We start from the raw sequence: 17,520 nt of genomic DNA on the forward strand, positions 1-17,520 counted from the left end.
GTGTTGTGGAAAAGTGGCCTGTTGTAGTATGTGAGTCAGGGTCTTCGTGCAGGGATCAGAACAAACCTGTAGTTTTGAGAAAATTTCACCTGGGGTTTAGAGTATTGCATAGCATAGCTTACTGCTGGGAGAACCCAGAGGAGGAGGGCAAAGCAGTGGCATAGGAGGCTGTACAGCTTCAGGAGTTTTAATGGTTTGTAGTGAGGAAGAGAGTGTGGGAGAGGGCTTGATGGGTCTCCAGATGTCTCCACATTGCTTCAAAGAGAAAGGAAATAATTTGTTTTCTACTGCTTCTAGGGGCAGGATAAAGAATAATGGAATTAAACTGCAGCAAGGAAGATTTAGGCTAGACATTTGGGGGAAAATTTCAGTTGTAAAAATAGTTATGTCCTAGGTTAGATTGCTTGGGGAGATCCTAGAGTCTGTCATTGTACTACTTATGAGCAGACTAACAGGCATTTTCCAGGGGTAATTTAAGCAGAGCAGGCTCCACTTTGGCTTATGAAGATGAATTAGCTCACTTCTCCAGGTCCACCTTTCTTTTCTGTGGTACAAGTTGATTCCAATCACGAAATAGATAGGATTTTGCTTCTGAACCGGCTGTTTTAAGACAACAGTCAAGTGCTATCTCTCTCCTGTCCACTGCAAAGGATGAAGACAGAGGAGAGACAGGTTAATCTTGCTTTATTTTCAGCAGTTGTTCTTTGTCGTAGGAAGGCTTTTCCTTCTAAGAAAAATCTGTTTCTTTTGCTATCAACTTTGTTGCTGCTGACCACAAATTACAGCACTTTATTTTCTTTGTATGGTTTTCTCTTTGCTTTGATTGCAACTGCAGTCTTTTTGGTGGAGGTGCTGAACTATCTGGTTTGTTTCACTTTCCTGTGTAGAATATTATACATAGTCTTTGTTAAGCTTTAACATTTTGTAAACTCTGCATAACTATCTAAAAGCTTAATACTGTGCACATACCTAAGTGCTTCAGTAAACTACTGCCATACTTGAGGACAGTAACCCATCACATTTAACTTATTGAGTTCATTAGAATAAAGGACTAATGCATTAAAAATGCATTAAAAATGCACTTTATGATCCTTACTGGACTTAATGAATTTGTAATATATATCGTGCTTGGTAAGAAGGTATGAAGTTTTTGAAGTCATGGTCTTTTAACCGTATCTCCCTGCTGAACCATTGATATGTTGGCAGCTAGGTCTGCACTTGTCTGTACTTGAACCCCACCCAGCTCATTTTGGCTGGAGTGGAAGATAGCCAGAGCTGTTAGCTTTTATCTTTATTACTGCTGTTCTTCAAATAGTTTTACACTTTTTTTTCCATTCAGTTGTATCGTGTATCTCCATAGAAGTTAATGTGAAGTAATTGTTTCTGTTCATTTTTCTTAAAGTTTTTTGGGTTCTTCCAGAATTATTTCTGTATGAATCAGTGAAGTAAAATGATTTTCCTATTCTTTTAAATATACTAGACAAGTACTCTGTGGTTGGTCTTTAGGGAGCCTCCTGCATATCTGTTGAAAAGCCAGAGTGCACTGAGGATGATGGGTCAGAAACTACTGAGAGAAGTTGAACGTGTTTCCTTCAGGTTAAAATACTTTTTCTGTTATGTCTTTTGCCTTCAATACACTTGACACAAATTAACTTTTGGAATTCAGTAAAACTGAAGTTATGTATTCTCCTTTTGAACTCCGTTAACGTTTTACCAAAGTTGTCTCGATGAATGACTAGATCTCTTCGGGTTTCTTGAGGTCAGGATGGCTCTCAGTCACCTGACTGGAATTGGTGTAATTCACAAGTGTGAAATGGCTACTGCAAGCTATAAGCATGTAATATACCCATCAGTGATAATTTTAGGTCAAAGATAATTTTATATTATCTTGTGAATTCTACACCACACCTAGCTCATGCGTAATAAGTTGAAAATAAAACGGAAGGTTATCAATCTTTAAATGTTGGTAAGTGCTTTAAGGATCGCTCTATTCAGGTTACTAACTCATTGATTAAGCATACTCAGTAAATTGTGTACATGCTTAACAGTTAATAAGCACTTTGTTCTATTCACCAACATTATCAGCATCTAAAATTCATGAAGTTCTACCAATTTTTATCTGAGTTTTATTACTTCTGAAATTCAAATATATACATATATAAACAATCTGTCTAAACTGTTTTATAGATTGATATTTAAAGAACTCATTTTAGCTGTGGACATTAAGTTTCAGGTTTCGAAGATTTCTGAAGTAATAATTCTCAACATCATATAACTAGTGCTGCAATTTTGTTGCATTTTTTAATGTTTGATTATTCTTTCTTGAAATTCTTGATGGCTAGTAGCATGTGTATGGAATTCTTCTTTGCAGTAGTCCAATGATCAGTTAGCTTTTGTTGCACACTGTAATACAGTCCAGTTTGGCAGTGAATCCATGTCAGAAGTGTGCAATGTAGCAGTTTTTTTTATGTATTTCTTGCTTCATGCAAGGACGGTTCTGGGACTTTGACTGGAGAGTTTGGAGTATGACATAATCATAGCTGTGTGATAATGTAAATACTAAATACTACTCACATGTTAATGTTTAGAACTTGTCATCAGATTCTGTGCATTTTTGAGAAATTCTTTTTAGCATCTATCTAAAACACTGGATTTGACTGATGTGCAAATTAAAGATAGCACACAATCCTTAGTTCATTCATACAGCTATTATAAATATATGCAGTATTAAAAAGAAAATTTAACAGCAGCTGTCTACCAAAAAGGTACGTGACTGGCAAAATATCTACAGTAATGCACGTGGGTTACATGGTCCTTAAACAAATGTTCAATGAATTTGAATTTCTCTAAAATGTGGTCATTCGGTATTCTGATGTCCTGGCATTATCACTTATTCTTCTGCTAGTTTTAAATTATAAGGTGTTGAAATAAGTTATCTTTATGAGTAAGAATTGTGATGGAGTACAGGAAAAGAAAAATTTGTGAAATTTTTGGTTATACAATACATTGGTTATGTATTCATGCAATTCAAATACAACATTCTGACTTGATCTCTTCTCTCTGCAAATCCAAGAAATAAATAAATTTGTTGTGCTAATTAATATTATGTGTAGGAAGGCTAGAAGTTGATTGGTTTTCAGCTTCAATAGGAAGAAATGTTCCATAACAGATTTTTTATTCCACTGAGACAAAATCAACAAAAGATACATTTTTTTCTTATCTGGGTCAGTCTGTTTCATTTGAACAGTACTGTGTTCTGTAGCTATCAGTGTCACAGAGGAGCACCATGCCATCAGGAGCTCTGGTCTGAGCCCTGATCCTTACTATACAGAAAGTTATGATTTGACCTAAGTCATGTTATCTGTAGTAGTGTAATAGCTATCAAAACTAACAGTACTAAGATGTGACTGTAGAGATCTTAGTGTGACACGCCTGTGTGATAGTCTGTGCTGTAGTTCAGTCTAGAAAATTGTTGCTGACAAAAGTAATCCAAGCAGTCAAGTTGAAATTAGCTCAGGTGTACCCAGCATTGGTAGGATTGGACGAACACTCTCACCTGAGCAACACATTAGCAGATGTGAGAGTGTCTTTGTTAGTGAAGAAGGTGCAGAACAGTTGCTTAGCACTTGAACAGTGGATAGGTGGTTGAATCAAGTTTTCTTTCTCACTTTAGTATCACTTTTATGTGCAATTTAGAAACAAGTTTCATGTAAATATCATAAGAATCCATTTTATTTAATTGGCTGGTTATCTCGGTTATCTGGTTTATCTCGGAAGGGTTGTTGTCTCATACGTTTTCATTATAAACCTCAGTTGTGATCCTTCTGGTTCAGTTTCTGCTGTTTTTGTAAATGCTTGCCTTTTCTGGATCGAAACAACTGTTCTCATGACTTCCGTTTCTTTCCTTTCTTTTTTTTAAACAGTATCTCAATTAAAAGTTCAAGCGGAACTGAAGCTTAGAGTAGTTAGAGTAGGAACTCATTGATGAATAATGTAAACAGAGTGAAACATCAATGATTCAATCCTGAAATCAGAGCTGGAAACATTCTCTTAGTCCATTTAATGTCTGCAGTTTTCTTTTTTTGACTAAGTAAAAATACAGACAATGCCAGACAATGGCATTTTAAATAATGAATTATTAATAAAAACAGCGATAAAGTGTGGCCCTGCTTCTGGCAATAACAGATATTCCATTGACTTCAGTCGGGTCAGGACTTGTCTCTCATAACTATGGACGATACAGGGAGAAAAGGCAGCTCAAATATATTTTTGTACTTCAGAGTTCTTGAGATGCTTAATATCCTTTTTTAACTCAGGATTGCTTAAAAGAGGATCATGTTAAATGCCAGGTACTGCCCCAGTATATGTTTGGGAACAGTTTCTGATCCTCAAATAAATGACTAGTTGCAACTCGTATCTGCAATATTTATCACCCATGATTCCATCATGCACAGGATTCTGTTTCTTTTCTACAGAGAGGGAGCTAAACTGACAGCTTTATATATGATTCGTGCTAGATAAAAAATTATTAGAATTCACAATGTAGTTATTATCATTTGAGGTATTATATGTCTGCCTAAGTCACTGTATAAAGGATTAAAAGCCTAAAAAATGTTAATAATAAAAAGCCCAGATCTAATAACTTCAGAGATTAGAATTAATTGAATTAGTCTTTGATCTTGGGTATTAAGTTTTTAAAGAAAAGTTCAGCAGACATTTGCTATTCTCTTTTCAGAGAATCTGCCATTGCTAAATACAGGGTGTGAACGCATCTGTACAAAAATGTATATACTAAAGAGTGTACATTAAAAGCAAAGCTGAAGAGAATTTTTCTATCCTGCTTCATAGCGAGGTAATCAAATCTGAAGTGAGTGATTGTTGTTCAGATATTTTATCTTGACCAATTTCGCCAAACTGCTGGTGGGAAGTGAAATGAGTCGGCTGGAAATATGTATTTCTTTGTATGGTATACCTGTAGAAATTCTATGACCAATTTAAATAGATACGATAAGAAAAAATGTGTCTTAACAAACATTTGGGTGAATAAATCAGGTAGGTTTTTTTTCTTAATGTTTAACATAGAGATTGAGGACTGCATGCTGAAAAATCTTTACTAGCTGATGGTAGGTAGGAGGTAGTGGGTGTAGTAGGTAGTAGGTGGTAGTAGGTAGGAGGTGGTAGTGGTTAAAAATGTTGAAGCCTTTGTATGTGGCTCTTTTGAACACTGTTGTTATGTGGATTAAATTAATACGTAAATTATTCAATATCCATATCTTGACAAATTAATGTCAGCTGATGTTTGCCATGTGCCTATTCTCTCATCATAACCTTCGTGACAGATTTTGAGATGAGCACTGTATTTTCAATAATATTATTTTCATGTAAAATCTGTAAAGCTATTTTACTTCATATTATTTTATCATCATATTTGTGTCTAATGCAAATGCCCTCAATTTCCATTTTCAGTTACACAGTTGTCTAAGTAAGGTATGTGCTACCGTAAAAATCCTGGTAGGATAGTCAAAGAGGGCTCTGTCCCCTGCTGCTTTCCTTACTATATTGGAAGTGGTAAACATCTATCTTCTCAGCATCATGCTTTGCTACAAGTTGTGTTATAACAGATAATTTTGCCTTTATGTTTCTTTTACACTTTAATATGCAGTAAAGCTGTGAAAACTTATCCAGAGCTGTGAATCCCATGCACAAATATTTGACTGACTGTCAGGTGGTGATGTTCTGTCTAAAAAAGGTTTGAACTATGAGGAAGGTTAAAAAAGAAAGGAAAAACAAAACAAAGCAAAGCTACAGGAAATGAATATTTAGGACATGTTCCTGAATAGTTCTGGCTGTCTGAGATGTGCTGTGCTACCTGGTGGTATCTTAGCAACTTTGACATTCTATTAAAGTGTCTTTAATTTTACCTCTCATACCATTCACATTTGTCTGCAGTGCATCTACAAGCGTGACTTTGCATATGCCTGTATGTGACAGAGGAATTTATTTGTGGATGGTAAAGTGGACATGAGCCAGCAATGTGTCTTCACAGCCCAGAAAGCCAACCATATCCTGGGCTACATCAACAGCACTATGGTCAGCAGGGCAAAGGAGGTGATCTTGCCCCTCTACTTCGTGCTGTGAGACCTCACCTGGAGTGTTGCATCCAAATGAGGAGTCCTCAATACAGGAAGGATGTGGACCTGTTGGAGCACATCCAGAGGAGGGTCGCAGAACTGGTTCAAAGAATTGAACGCCTCCCCTATGAGGACAGGCTGAGAGAGCTGAGTCGCTCAGCCTGGAGAAGAGAAGGCTCCAGGGAGACCTGAGAGCAGCCTTTCAGTATCTAAAAGGGGGCAGACTCTTTAACCAGGTCTGTTGTAACAGGACAGGGGGAAATGGTTTCAAACTAGAAGAGGGAGATTTAGGTTGTTTTTACAGTAAGGTTAGTGAGGCACTTGGAGACATTCAAGGTCAGACTGGAACAGGCCATGAGCACCTGATGTGGCTTTTGACGTCCCTGTTGATTGCACGGGCATTGGACTAGATGACCTTTAAGAGTCCCTTCCAGCTAAACCAATTCTATGATTCTGTGATAATAATTTCCAACATTATGTTTGCTGTGATAATTAGAAAAGTATGCTGGGTATTTCTGAATGAGTAATGTATCCCATCAATTTATCCTCTTAAATACTATACAAACAGGATTGAACAGTTTATTTTGGTGTTGATCTGTTCTAAATTATGGATCAATTGCAAACATTTTTATGTGAAACTGATTCTTCAGTTTTTTCAGCTGTGATTATTCCTTTAGTTTCAGAAGAATCCTAAGATGATTTTGTTTGCTTCTTCACGTCTTTAACATGTATTTTTTCACTAAGTGAAGTACTTCTGTACTAAATATTTTAGTAAATAATTTGCTAAGTATGGGCAAATTTGAGATATGCTTAAATACTTGGCTGAAATGAAGCTGTCCTGTAGAGAAGAACTGTATCTTTACATGAAGAAAAGGCTAATATTTTCCATTCAAATCTATAATGGAGCTAATTTCTTCTCTCTCCTTTTATTCCCTAATTTTTTCTTGTTTATTAAATATTGAGGTGTTCTCAAACTGAAGTATGAATTTTATTCTGTGAATATTTTTCACTAAAATGTAGTCTTTCTGATCTTTCTGGGAGAAGAAACAAAAGTGCTCTAAAATTTTCAGGTCTGACCTCAGTTTGCGTGTGATCGTAGCTGATAGAAGTAAAGTAATCACAGTGTTGGTGATTCAGAGATTCTGTGATACTTAGGACAGACCCAGTCCTTTAGTTGATTGGCAAATATTATGAGCGCATTATTGGTGTTGTCTGTAAAAATGGAGGTCAAAAATTGATGCTATTCCACCCCGGTCTAATAGAAAGGCACTAAAATAAAAATGTGGTTACTGTCAATATAATCATTGTTAAAATCATGAAAGAACCAAAAAAAAAAAAAAGTGTATTAGTGAAAACTCTTGGGGGTGGCTGCTGTACCTTTATGTTCTAGAACAAAAAGCCCATCGATGATAAAAGTCGTATTCAGCTGTTTCACATTTTAGTCATTTGAGAATAAGAAACTCCTGTCCCTGCGATGGTGATGTCTCTAGACTTTAATGTCTTCATCCCAGTGAAACGTCTATGTATGGCAGTCCGAATTTGTATATGATCGTGCACAGATATGGCCATATATTAATAAAAGCAAGAAACCAATAAGCATATTTTATATCTTGATGTTAAAGAATGAAAGTTCTATGTGAAAACAGTTAATAAAAAAGTATAAACTAGTGAGAAAAATAGGCCTGTCACTGAAGTTACTTATTAACCTGTAGGCTGAAAGGACCTTAGAATTCTGACTTTCTTCATGACAGGCTACCATCTCATTTATAATGATGATTTAATCATAAGACATCCTTTCTTTTAAAGGAAGAAAAATCCATGTTCTAAGGAACAAGACTTACATCAAACAAATCTGTCATTTCTTCCTTTAGCTGATAGAAAGTGCTGTTGGATCGCAAAGTTTCATTTAAGAGAAAGTTTAATGATAAATGTTTCCAATGTGAACTAGTGAATGGTAGTCAGCTGTGATTATCCCTCAGTTCATTACAGTCCTGCTTCTATCCTACACTGCTGACAACCTATTTTTGAAATGCATCTGAACTTGATTAAATCATTCTGTTTTGGATCGAAAAGATCCCATCAAACTGAAACCTTGAAAAGATGTCTTACAGAAATGGATTTCATATGGTTTTATTACTTTCTTTTTAAGCAAATATCAGTAGAAAATAAGGAAACAACAGTAATGTTCCATGTCCTTCCCACTGACTCAAAAAAGTGAGGGTTTAGTCTTGCTGCTGTAAATACCTTTCTTCTAAAGGCTGGGTTATTCAAAAAATTCAGTGTCACTGATGATGTAGAAGTGAAGGCAGTAAAATAGTACTGTGATTTCCTTGTGTTTCTTACATGTCACTCGTTTTACAGGGTGTGTTATCCAGCCTAAATCTACTGAATCTAGTTTGATTGCTAACATAATAGAGACTACACTGTGGCAGCATTGAAATATCTGGGAGGGTTTTAAGTAGCTGTAATTGAAGCTTGCATGATACTTTACAAATGAAAAAAACTCATTTTACTCAGCATTTATCTTGATTCAAAGTGAGGATAACAGATACAGGACGGACCTAAGTGAATATAGCAAAACTGATCTTATTTAGATTTTTTTCTACGATTGGTCAAATAAGCGAGTCAGTGTTGTTTCTCTCCATGGATTGATGAATGTGGGCAAAGCTGCAAAACAGCTGTACGTGAAAATCCAAAAGATTTTAAACATGAAAATAATGCATTTTCTTGTATGAAAGTTCTTAAAAAGGTACACAAAATGCTTTAAAAAAAAATCCTAATGCTGTATTTAAGGGTTTTGTTTGTTTGTTTCTGGTTGGACTCTGTCACTTTGGGACATATGCAAGCAAATAAATGTAGTGGTATCAAAATCAGTATGGTCACTCTAAAGTGAAAGCTCTCTTAAAGAGCTCTCAGTTGAAAGGGAAATCTGCATGGTACCCTCTAAATTTGCTTTCCTTTCTAATGGCCATTGTATTCAGCACTGTAGTTTACTCAAGAGCAGAAACTCTTAGTTTGCCCATGTATTGCTTGCTGTAATTCAGATTTGTTCTGGTGTTATTAGAGTTAGTTTCTGAACTAGCTGCTCAATCTCTGTTCAAGCTAAAAATCTTAGGGATAAGATTGACAGGAAATCACTGATATTAGGTGTTGGAAGTTAGTGTAAAAAATAAAGACTGACCATGATGTAGAAGAAGGTGTAGAGAAGAACTAGTTCAAATTAACTCTACTTGCAAAGTGATTTTTAATTCTGAAAGACTGAAAAAGATATTCAAAATTCAGTTGTTCTTTGGTAGAATAAAATTGAAATTGTTTCCATTAAAATTAATCAGAAAACAATGCTTTGTCTTCCTACAGCTGGCCTCAGGGTATTTTTAAAATTTAAAATTTAGTTCTAAATTTTACTTCTGTAATCTTTAATTGATGCCAGTTTAATATATCTTCACAGAGCTTTGCTGAAAAAAAGTTTTACACAAACATAGACTGCATCCCAGCCCATTCTATTTGTAAGGTATTTCTTCATGGTAATGATCTTTCATTATTTCACAACTCATGGAGTGAACTGAAAAGGGTGAGAGAAAACTCAGGAGTTGGGATACAGGCGCTAACTAGGTAAAGAAAAAGCTGCACATGCCAACAAAGCAAAAGAAGGATTTTTTTTCTGCTGCTTTCCATCAACAGGCAGATGTACAGCCATTTCGAGGAGAGCAGAGCTTCACTGCACATAATGATTTATTGGGAAGACAAAGGCTGTAACTTCCCTTCCTCTTCTTTTCCCCCACTTTTTTTTCTTTCTTTTTTTTTTTTTCTTCCTGAGAACAGTGTCATGTGGCATGGAGAATCTTTTTGGGGTCTCTGTCCCAGCTGTGTCCCAGCCACCTCACTGGCAGAGCAGTGTGAGAAGCACAGAAAGCCTTGATGCTGTGTAAGTCCTGCTTAGCGATAACTAAAGCAGTGGTGTGGTACAGCACTGTATTCATCAAAAATCCAAAACAAAGCTCTGCACAAGGCCCTGTGAATGAAATTAACTTTCTCTTAAGGAAAACTAGTCCTCATCCAAAGCTAAGAACAGTGCATACCATCAGAAAAGTGGAACAGGTTTGAATGGCTTCACTGATAGCCTAGGGGTTTCAGTAGTTTGGTTTAGTCTCTTGCTCTTCCCAGATGTGCAGACTCAGAAAAGGCTTTTTGACCCAGGTTCATTCCACTTCAGCACATTCAGAAAGCATCTTAGAAGTTGATGAACTCATGATTGAGAAGCATAACTGGACGTTACACCAGATGCTAGGTGTACTGAAATGCCCTCTGGACAAACTTTTCTGGTTTTTAGCATAAGTGAAGAATTGATCTTCCTTATTTCTGCACTGGTCAGGACCTGGAGGGGTTCCCCCTGTTAGAGGTCAGCTGGATAAGGGTGAATTTATCTGGCTGAACTCAAGGTCGGCTCCGTTGCTGACAAAGCTCTGGTGAAGAAAGCAGATGCATAGCATAAGCACATACATATGTGCTGTGCCTGGCTTCCTTCTGCCCTGACCCAGACCTGCCTGATCAGCTTATTGCTCAGACCAGCCTTCCCTGGTGGAGAGTTGGCCCTTGTTTTTTCTTCACTGTGCCTGAAAGTGAGTGGGGTGAATCTGGGCATGAATTTCTTTGTTGTTATTTGTCTATAGGACATCATGCAAGTGTAAATAATTTTGAGGCACTCCATATCAGTGCCTCATATTATACAGAACTATTAATAATATTACTTAATAAAACCTCAGTTGTTAAACATAACAGTGAGAATACTGTGGTAGTAGACTTGCTGTAAATATAGAGGGTAATTGTAGCATAAAATGATGGTTGGGCATTTTTCAAAGGACCTAGAAAGGACATTCAGTGGAATTAGGTGTGGAGCTTAAATTTCTTTCTTTCTTGAAGCTTTCTTTAAAAATACTGTGTAGATTTAAGAGAACCTCAGTTAACAATTTGCATTTGAAGATCTATGAGACTTAGAGTACGTTTGTATCTGTGCCCAGCATAAACTTTGTGCTGTAGGCTGTTTTTCAGTTCAATGATTTGTTCAAGGTCACATACTAATTGCTGCAGAGCTAAATAAAGTATCTAGGAGTATCTGCTCTAACCAATACATCACACTCATTACTGGTTATTTTTCTACTCACTGGCTGATGGCTCTGGGACATCATGTCTGGCTGACTGAGTTATTACTTTCAGGTTTGCAGAAATTCATAAACGTTGAATGCTTCAACAAATAACTACCAATCTAGAGAAATGAATGGCGAAGTATCTTTAACCTGCCCTTTCTTTATATAGAATCTCAGATTTATTGCCAATTTCATGATGATCTTGGCCAAGCTTATTTTTTTTGGTAAAATTATGACTTCATGATAGCTTCTAGGACGCTGGTAGTTAGATTAGTGAACATGGTGTTCTGAGTGCAGAACTTTTTTTTTTTTTTTTAAGAGATTTCTGAGTAATGACCTCTGATTTATTGGCATACTTCATGAAAAACCATTTAGCTGTTTCTTTGCAGGGAGCCTGCCATGTGGGATGTGAAATCATAAATATCTGATCTGTATTGGGCATGATAGTTTTATTAGAAGATTGCTGGTTAGAAATTTTTTTTTTTCCCTTTACCTTTTACGTGCCTTTGAATGGAATTCTATCACAAGGAATCCTTCTAATGTTATGCGAATGTTAGGGAAATAATGTTTTTATAAATGTTTGTGTGTTAGTAACAGTAAAGTTGTATTTACTTTAGGTAACCCAAATCTCAAATGTGGTGACTGAAATTATTTTTGATCCTAACACAGTTAGGCAGCCAAAACTCCTGGGACTGAGCAGAGCTTTGAAACAGACTTGATGCAGATTATCTCTATGCTAATGTCTCTGTTAAATGAGAAGCAGCACCTATGGAAATCAGGAGCGGTTCACAGGCAATAAAGAGAAAGCAGCTATACTTCTTTCTCTGTGTTTCTAATTACTAAATTCACTTAGAGTAGAAATTATGGTTTACATACAAGTGCTTGTGGAAACTGACAAGTAAATTACGTTACATTAATGCTGTTCAGTTCCAGGCTTTTGTGTTACAGGATTTTGTATATTATTTTTCCCTCTTGAATTCCTCAGGCTGGGATATTCTTGTTCAGCTCAACAGTGAAATAGATAGTATGGGGAGCAGTTTTGGAAAGTTCAAGAGACTATTTCTCCTAAAATGGGAGAAATTAATGGAAAGAGTAGAATATACATTTAGTAGCACAGAAAAGCCTGCTTATGACCTGAAACTAAAACCTTATAATCTGAAAATATTTCCTATTGGCTGCCCAATCATTAATGGCATCCATAAGGGGTGTTCTTCCTTGTAATATTCAGGAAATGTGGTAGGGGATGAAATAGATAGAGCAAAATAATAAAAAGAGATTTGCTTCTATTTCTCTCTGCTGGGTATGGCTGTCACAATATGATTATCTTGTGTTTCTTTGTCACTGCAAGTAAGACAAAGTGACCTCCCTGTTTTTAGCGGGAGACTGACATTGCAGTAGATCTTTTACAGTAAATCAGCTTTCAGCAAGAGCAAAGAGAATGAAAATAAGAAATTACTAAAAAATTGGGATGAAAACCTGCAATTTCTGTCTGTCACCAAAGGTATCTTAACTGCATGTTTGCAAGCATTATAATGCCTCAGGAGATTGATTTTGCACAGCATTAATAGGATTAGATACAGTCTGTGTTTGTTCTGACATGTTCTGCCTTGGACCTTATAAGAGGAAAGAAATTTCTCAGGCTTTGGTCTCAACAATTCAGAGACAGGAATCTCAGGATCTCGGAAGAGCTCATGCCCTTGTTTTGAAAAGACATCATTCACGGGCAGACATCTCAGTTGGGTAGTATTTGTGGGTCTAAATGGGATGTGACTACAAGTATTTCCCCACTCAATCAAGTCCCAGTGTAAGTTATATGATATCCTGTATCAAACAGAATGGACCTTGTAGTTATTTACCTTGAATACTGCATTCAGGTTTCACCCATTCATTTTGAGAAGGCTGTTGATGAACTGGAGAGGCCAGAAATAGAGAACCTTCAGCCTGTCACCTGTGCTGCTTTTGTTTGGCCTCGCAGAGATGAGGCATCAGGCAGTTTGTAGCTACCTAAAGAACAGTTGCAAAGATGGCAAGCCAATTCTTCTACAAAGAAGCAGAGAGTAAAGCAAGAACCGAGAGCTACAAGGTCAGGCTTGAGAGGTTCATAGTGTACTCTGGAGAAAAATTCTTCAATTGGAGAGAAGAATTATTTCGGATTGCTTAGAAAGGCTAGAGATTTTACAGACTTACCCATACCTGGCCAATCTATTCAGTACTGCATCATCCAAAGGTTCCTTCCAAGCAGTGTTTCTGTGGTCTCATTATTTTAATTCATATTGTTAAAATATTAAGTGAGATGAAGAAAAAATTAGAAGACATTATTAACATTTATTTTGTTCTTCATTTATTTTTTAACATAGTCTGTAGTAAACAGAGTCCTCTTAGTAGTAGTTTATGAAAGAGAAAGCAGAAAGGAAGAATATTACAAAGGGGGTGATAATGGATGTCTACCTTCTCTTTCTTTCTTTTCATCTCTCTTTTCTTAGATAGTTGAATGAATTTGTGGTAAGAAATTTACTGAGTGGTGAGGTCATCATTCTTTTGTCTCTACAGAGTATGAGGGCTGCTCCAAAAGTAATGTCTCCTATTTTGTGATGTTGGCCCACAAAATCAGTGGCAGATTTTGATGGGATAGCAGTAGAAGCTGAACTTTCTCACCAATGTTCTGTTGCATTTTGGTGCTATGCAACAGATGGCAGCAGAGAGGCAGTCTGACAAAATGGTGTCTGACATGGAAGTGCATATGAAGCAAAGGTGTATAACTGAATTCCTCCATGTGGAAACAGTTGCACCCATTGACATTTATAAACAATCGCTGAAGATTTATGGAGACCAGAGTGAAATCATAGAATCTTAGAACAACATGAGTTAGAAGGGACCTTATGATTATCCTGTGTGGGCTACTTGCCACCCACCTGATCAGGCAGCCCAGGGTCCCAGCAACCTGACCTTGAACTTCACCATGAGTGGAGCATCTACAGCTTCTCTGGGCAGCCTGTGCCTCACCACCCTTTTTCGGTCTATTATTTCCAGTCTTTATTATTGGTAAAAAATTCATTGGTTCACTATATCTTATAACTGTTGCTTCACTCTGTGTTTGGCTGCATATTTGGAAAATGCCTTAACAGAGAAGTTGTACAAGCGTTCTTGCCAACAGACATTCATTTTTATCTCCATTAGAGACCTACCTTTAGCAAGATGATTTGCAGTGTTCTTTTAACCTCTGAATCCAGCCTTAGAATGCTAATCTGTAGCTCATTAATGGCCCTTTCAATTAGATGTCCCTGTTAGTGGCTCACCAACTGTGCAACTTAGATGCTGCTTGTTAAACAAGAGTAAAAGGCTAGGATGCAAATTAGTCCCCTGTATTTTTAATGTATTGTCTCTATTCACCAACTGAGGCTTGTCTTAAACCAACCTGCACGTACATCAAAAAGAGAATCATTTTAATCAATTTCCACAGTGAATAAATACAATAATATAAGGTGAATTTTATTTTTCTAAAGTAATTTAAAAAAACGAATTCTCAGATTTCTTCATTCTTTCTTGCCAATGAAGCAAAATTATGATACATTGGAAATCCTTTTGTGGTGATAAACACAATGTCAAATTTCCTTTCCTGACCTGCTATCTCCACCTCTGCTATCTGTTCAGGTACCACGCTCAGCACATGCATATGAATTAAGGATGCATTGGTTAAATGATCCAAGCTAACTGAAAATCTAGTTTCTCCCTTGTGTGAAGAGAAAATGGAAGCGTGTCATCTGCATTAGACTCATCATAAATTTGATTTTCCAATTAGATTGCTGTAGACTTGACAGGTAGCATTGTTTTCTTATTTATTTTAGCAGTATCATTATGGACAAAAATTTTGAGAACAAAAAAAGCAATATTTCTTTAAAGGACAAAAAAAACCACTATTTTTTTTTTTAAATTAAAGATGGGTATTCAGTTTGAAATCCTTCAGATCTGTGTTTAGCAGTTGTTCATAGTAACATTAGAAATGTTTCAGAAGTTATATGATGTTTGGGGTGCAAGAAGTTGTAGCCCTAACTGGAATATTTATTTACTGGGTCGAAAGCATAGAAGTCAATGTACCAGAGCTTCTATCTTTCTCTTTCTCTGGATGGATTGTACTTGTAGTGAACCTTAACTGATTTCTATTCATCTGGCTTTTAACTGCTGAGATTTGCAAAGAGAATTAAAAATAAGACTACGTTGTTGTCTTGTCTCCTTTCATTTTAGATAATAATTTGAATTGCATTCAATTTAAAAAGTTTCTATTTTACCGGACTGTCAGGGCATGAACAATAATTTCAGTAGCCTCCAAACTGACATCACACTAGAGTGTAAAGCAAAGAAATAAAAGGGCTTGGGGGGAAACCGCCACATGTGCTCATGTATTAAGAATCATAGCAGGTGTCTTAAAACCATCCCTGGTTCTAGTAGTTCAATTCGGCTGGGCTTAGTAGCTCAGTATAGCCAGCTACCTAAATAAATAAAACACTAAATATCTGATAATGTAAGAGGGTGGCTTAAAAGTTAACATTAATAACTGATGTGAATTTGCAGTTACTTGGAAAGGTAAACTTGATTCACTAAAACCGTGTTTAGTTTTGCATTTATGCACAAGGATTTCTGAGGGTGTCCCCTAAAGTTATTTGTTCTTCAGGAGGCTACATCACTGATCCTTTTCCATACAGCTTTGGGAGAGTTTGTGTGTCTTCTACTATAAAAATGACTGTAGGACAGCATTAGAGAGCTGTCAATACTTGAACATCTTGCATTTGGCAGGCTGCTGTCGTTATAAAATTCTCTGTGTAAGCAACTTTCAATTTTAGTTTGAGTCATCAATGTTGTACTGAGGTGAAAGGATTGCATTTGCAACAGATACATTTTAAAAACAGTGCTAGAAACTGAGTTCCATGTAGATCAAAAAGGTCAGTATGGTAATAATGTTGTTCTTGGAAACAAAGATAAAAGTTGGTCCTTATTTTGGTCTGATTTCATCCCAGAAGATTAAGGTAGCTATTGCACAAGAAAAGTGTCTGTATTCCTCAGTGCAAAGCCTTCTGAAGTTTGTTGTTGTTGTTGTTGTTTTTCATCTCTTAAGAAAACAAGACAGATTTAAGTATTAAAAAAATTCTTGTGAGCAGTCAGCAATGTTATTTTTGAGCCATTTCCTGACCAATGCAGCTTTAAATTATGTGCAGTGCATTTAATAATCTGACATCAAATTTCCTTCTTGAAACTGGTGCTCATACAATAAATTTTTATTGGCATAATTCTTTTCTGACACTCTACTAAACCTTTCTATTTTATTGTGCCCAGTACTTGTTCTATTTTTTTTGAGCATGATATTTACCTTTTAAGAATTCTGCGCTAGTATATGCAAATTCATTTTCATGTATGGGCAATAGTAAAGTCAAATGAGAAGCTTTTAATCTGAAATTAATGAAATGATTAATGCCTAGGAGTGTTTAATAATTGAGAGGCTCATGTATCAGAACTATTTTTTTCTTCATTTCCTGATGTACTTAGACTTTCCCAAAGAACTCCAATCTGTCATTCTGAAGATCCACATACTGAACTAACTAGTACAATAGAACTGAGCCTATCAAGGTCTTTGTAACAGAAACAGGATGCAAAGCTATCAAACTGTCAGCCTTCCATTTATACGTCCATCTCTGAGTATGGACACTGAGATGAGTTCTTCCATGTCCATGAAGACTAGCAGATTTTTGAATTGTATGAATGTGAAACGTAATTCCTGAATTTTCTATTTTTCATCGTGGCGCATGATCTGTGGTTATTACTGTGCTTACAGACTGTGTATAGCTTTTGTTGGTAATATGAGGGCAGCTCTGAAAGTAATGTCTCCTATTTTATTATATTGGCCCACGACATCAGATGTAGGTGTTGGTGGTATGACAGTAGGAGTTGAACCTTTCCACCATTATTCCATTACATTTTGTCGCTGTGCAACAGATGGCAGCAGAGGGGCAGTCTGACAGAATGCTGTCTGACATGGAAGTGCGTATGAAGCAAAGGGGTGGAATTGAATTCCTCCATGCAGAAACAATTGGATCTGTTGGCATTCATCAATGCTTGCAGAACATTAATGAAGACTAAACTGCGGATGTGAGCACAGTGAGGTGATGGGTGGTGCGCTTCAGCAGTGGCAACAGTGACGTGACAAACATGCCACGTTCCAGACAGCTGTACACAGCTGTCACACCTCAAAATGA

This window comes from Lagopus leucura, unplaced genomic scaffold (genome assembly GCF_019238085.1).
Source record: "Lagopus leucura isolate 7727_CA_CO unplaced genomic scaffold, USGS_WTPT01 Super-Scaffold_100016, whole genome shotgun sequence".
NCBI classification, from domain to species: domain Eukaryota; kingdom Metazoa; phylum Chordata; class Aves; order Galliformes; family Phasianidae; genus Lagopus; species Lagopus leucura.